At 39.5% G+C, this 5,000-nt stretch overlaps 1 protein-coding gene and 1 long non-coding RNA gene across 2 annotated transcripts in view; one reads left to right on the top strand and one right to left on the bottom strand.

The window, feature by feature from the left end:
• LOC138976484 (tripartite motif-containing protein 3-like) overlaps positions 1–5,000 on the top strand; it is a gene marked incomplete in the record, with an annotated part of 395,324 nt that overhangs the window by 39,018 nt on the left and 351,306 nt on the right.
• On the bottom strand, positions 35–2,152 carry LOC138977469 (uncharacterized). The gene is made up of 3 exons (XR_011459292.1): positions 1,762–2,152; positions 900–1,036; positions 35–128 (listed from the first exon to the last, which is right to left on the bottom strand). It is a non-coding gene; the product is annotated as an uncharacterized lncRNA (long non-coding RNA).

Consider the following 5,000-nt stretch of genomic DNA (forward strand, 5'->3'; position numbering starts at 1 on the left):
TCGAGTGAAGCAACCAATGACGTCATCACCAGTGTGAGCAGTGACGTCAGCAGCGTGATCACCATGGCTAACACCGGCCAGCGGTTTGTTGACGTTGTAGTGAAAAGCCACCAGGCGGTAACCGTTGTCTGAAATCATACATATATTATAAAACAAACGTCGGTGGGTGAATGCTATATTCAGAGGACGACAAACAAGTTCACTTTGTTTCATTGTTTTTGTGTGGTTTTAAATAAAACGTTAATCCATGATAACATCGTGTGACATAATTATACAGCGTCTATATGAATAATATTTGGCGTTAATGATCCGTACTCAACCCAAATGTTTATTCAGTTTTAGCGAATTATAGATCCTGGATTATATGACACAAATAAACACTATGGTGGACATCGGACGTCTTGACTTAAAAAATAAAATGAAAACAAGAGTGTGCGCTATACATTTCAGTCTAAACACAATACAAGAGTGTGCGCCATACCTTTCAGTCTAAACTCAAAACAAGAGTGTGCGCCATACCTTTCAGTCTAAACTCAAAACAAGAGTGTGCGCCATACCTTTCAGTCTAAACTCAAAACAAGAGTGTGCGCCATACCTTTCAGTCTAAACTCAAAACAAGAGTGTGCGCCATACCTTTCAGTCTAAACTCAAAACAAGAGTGTGCGCCATACCTTTCAGTCTAAACTCAAAACAAGAGTGTGCGCCATACCTTTCAGTCTAAACTCAAAACAAGAGTGTGCGCCATACCTTTCAGTCTAAACTCAAAACAAGAGTGTGCGCCATACCTTTCAGTCTAAACTCAAAACAAGAGTGTGCACCATACCTTTCAGTCTAAACTCAAAACAAGAGTGTGCGCCATACCTTTCAGTCTAAACTCAAAACAAGAGTGTGCGCCATACCTTGCAGTCTAAACTCCAGTCCCCCATTGTTGGAAACTACTGGATCAGGAAAATGGACCTGAGACGTTACTACGGCAACCAGACAGGAGAACACGATGTATTCTGCTTTTCTCCACATCTCGACCCTGTTGACGCCACTAGAAGACAGGTCACAAAAAGCGACATCCAAACATCAAAATATTGAAACTCAACCGCTGTGTGATAAAAGTAGTGATACTAATACTACAGTAAGGATAAAGGAGTAAGAAACTGCATACCATCGACTGGCGTTTTATGCAAGCTCCTGTGAACTGTACATACTATTTGGCCGAGACTATAGTAAATCCTGGGCTGCTCGAAATCCTTTGACCGAGACAACGCTGACTGAGTGACTGTGGTGCCTGAAGCCAACTGAAGGTTATTTGCATAAAACAGATTGTCTTTTTTCTGAGCACATTTTCAATTCAATTCAAACACATTAGATGTTTGGGTTTTTTTTATTCAGAAAATAACAAAGAATCCAACAAAGCTACTTTTTTGGTCTGTTTTTGAAATTTAGTTTTCAAGCAGAATTTGAATTAACAAATCAGTTTTAAGCTTCAAAACTAAAATGCAAACGAAAATAAAGGCCGACTTCGCCTCACAAGAGGTTTACAGAAAAAGGCTTGCTTCCAATGGACCGAGGGTGTTCCCTAGCGGCAAGCGTTCAAACAAAAGGGTACTGTATGCAAAAGCCTGGCGGTGTCTGTGATCGGAAAACGCTGGGCCTAAATCAAAATATGCATCACGACACTAAAACTGACTTACCAATATGCACCACGCTGAATAGACAATAAAACTGACTTACCAATATTGCGGTGAATATACACTAAAACTGACTTACCAATATTGCGGTGAATAGGTCCCGTCTGTGAGCAAGGTTTTTCTCTGCTCTGCTTCAGGCTAACTGCACAGTGGCTTTAAAGGAAATATCAGTGTTTGTTTGTTAAAGTTGAATGCGATTGTGGTGGTGCCTGGCAACACAAGCTGGCTGTAAAGTGAAGGGTAAGCAAGAGCTGCCCACAACAAACGGTGTAACACGTCAACACTCTGGGCTGAGTTTTCCTACACTTACAACTCAGACTTCATGCGACATCGCACGTCCTTACTCCCCTAATAGCCCCGCCTCGTCCACACACACATAACCTCAAACCTGAACAAACGGTAGGGAGCTTGAAAAAGTAGTGTACAAACAGCAACCGATTTCGGAGTTGCTCTGCAGCTTTGGAATGTCTATATCAGGCTCAGTTTTACTGTTTGTTATCATTCGTTTTTTGGATTTAAAGGATGTTCTCTGTACACACAAGACAAGAAAAGCAAATACTCGTACGTCTCACCCTCGTCATGTGCAATATAAAATCATCTGCTGTTCTAGCTCTATGAACCAGAAAATAATCATTTTTTTTCTCATTGACCCGAACTAGATCCCATTGTGACCTTGGAATTTGACCGGGATCTACCTGACCTGTGTCAGTCTTGCGGCCATTAAACACTGGAAGTGTGAGGCGTAACAAAAATTCAGTTCCAAAAACTTAGAGAAAATGATAATTCTACTTTACATTGTTACCAGAACTCAACCTCTCTGTGGACTGGAAATTTGATGAAGGTCAACCAGACTTGGGTCATGTCTGGAGGTCATTAAACCCTAATAGTGTGTACAGTTTCAAAGATCTAGGATAAAAAGAACAATAAACAAAACAATATTTTCACTCTCTTTTTCTACCTGAACTTTCATATTGTTTGAGGATTATCAAAACCTACTAGAGTGTGAAAATGTGGAGTCTCGATCTACTTCAAAATATATCCCAGAAAACCTCAACGTTACGTTTTCCGTCTGCACACTGCTTATTACTAAGATTCTCTGAATAACTCAGGTTAGCCAACAATCCCCTGATTCTCCCCCTGCCACATCTGTATTCTTACTTCCTACTTATTGTTCGCCCCTGACAGCAGTGAAGCCTAGTGTCAGGTCGCCTCTGCTAGGTTACGTATATGTCTTCCTAAAATCCCACAGCACTGGAAAACCATATGATGATATACTGAATCCGGGTCTTGTGTCAGGCTGGCTCCCCTATTCATATCCATGTAAACTACAAAACAAAACACAACATCACAATAGGCAAAACTTTGCAACTTTTACGAGAAGAAAGCCAAATCAATGGATATACCCCGAACAGGTTGTTTTGTTTCGCTAGCTTGCGTATTTCGTATTCCTACTAATGCAGGTGTCGATCGCTTGAGCGGTCAAAATCGCGACTTTTTGCGCAATTCTTTTTGGGGTATCATGACAAAAAGCGCTGTTTTTCAGAAACGACTTGGTGGATTGCTTTGAAACTTTCAGAATATTTGTGTGTGGGATTTTGTGTCGATTTTTAATTGGGCCCTACCCGTTTTGTCCAATCGATTTTGAGAGTACCCTCATTTGAGTGGCGGTCACGTGATCCCTGTAAAAGAAATCTTTAATCCAAAAGGTGATCCAGATAGTCAAGTGAACGGCCTTAACTGGCATATCAAGTTGAATGAAATGACAACGGAATTGATGCTTTTATTTTGGTTTGATATTTGTTACCATCATTTTTTGACAAATTTAGTTACTTAGGCTGATGGGGTCTATGTCGACCAAACAAAAGAGTGCGGTTCCCTGTAGGTGGAGTTCCTGTAGGTGGATTCCCTGTATACAGGGAATACCACAGGGTGTAGTTCTGGTAGCGTTTCGCTGATATCGCTGAAAGTCACGTGATGCTTAGCGATCGATAGAATTTGATGGTTTTTTTTATCTTTTTTGATATTTCTTAAAAGTTCAAGTATGGTTTGCAAGTTTTATTGAGAAACTCCACCCTACAGGAACTCCACCTACAGGGAATCCCACTCTTTTGGTCGACAAAGACCCCATCAGCGTTACGCAGCATCATAAGCACAGCACAGATAGCAGTATTTTCGACAGTACACCAGAAGCCCATTTAAGGCTAAAGTCTACACTTCAAAAAGAGATAAACTTTTCAAAAGTGAACTTTGCTCAAGGAGAGCTGAGGCACCTAAATAAAAAATAATAATAAAAAAAATAATATAGGGTTTAAATGCTAATTTCCAAGATAAAGACTGAAACTCTAGAATTGGGTATTAGACTTTTTCACAAAACAATTAAATACTGATAACATTTCTATGAATCTATTGTGGGTATATAAACAAATCATTAATAAAACGTGATCACACGTGAAAAAGAGCTATAGAGGAACCCAGAAACACACACACACACACACACACACACACACACACACACACACACACACACACACACACACACACACTCTCACACACACACATACCCACACACTCACACACACACACACACACACACACACACACACACACACACACACACACACTAAACAGTTACTATTGTGGTAATTTTGGGAGGGGGAAATAACTTTGCACCCATTTTTGAAACTAAATGTCAATCATGAAGCACAAGCAAACATGACATTAAACGGGTAAAAGTGAAAAGGCCCAAAAAAATAAAATAGTCTGTTTACGGTAACATAGGCCCAAAAAAATAGGTTCGGTTGGTCGGGATTTCTTTTTCTTTTTTTTACTTTTCCAAAAAAACATATTTTTAATTATTTTGCAAAAAAAGAAAGACCTTTTTTTTTTCCAAATGCCAAAAAAAAGTCTAGGGTCGCGCAAAAAAATAGGGTCGGTCGGGATACCGTAAACAGACTATTATTTTTTTTGCCCTAAGAATTAATTGTTAATTACATCCAAGATAAGGTACCCCATTAACCACAGTCACAGTATGACCCCTAAACGTACTTAAGTTTGAAGTGTGGCATTCTTCCACTATCCCCTAGGGACACGTTTTGACAGAGAACGTGCTTGTCTAAACCTGAGCAAAAGTAAAAGTGACATGAAATTTAATTTAATAAAAGTGTTATGGGAGTTGAAGGATTGCTAAGGAGAGAAATAAAAAGAAAAGGAAGCATCACCAAATTAAAATGATCGTTGGTCGTTGGATTAAAATGATCGTTGGTTACTGGCAATACAAAACATGTAATACATTTGGTCAGGTTTTTTGCTGTGTAAAAT

Source organism: Littorina saxatilis, linkage group LG9 (assembly GCF_037325665.1).
Source record: "Littorina saxatilis isolate snail1 linkage group LG9, US_GU_Lsax_2.0, whole genome shotgun sequence".
Lineage (NCBI taxonomy): Eukaryota > Metazoa > Mollusca > Gastropoda > Littorinimorpha > Littorinidae > Littorina > Littorina saxatilis.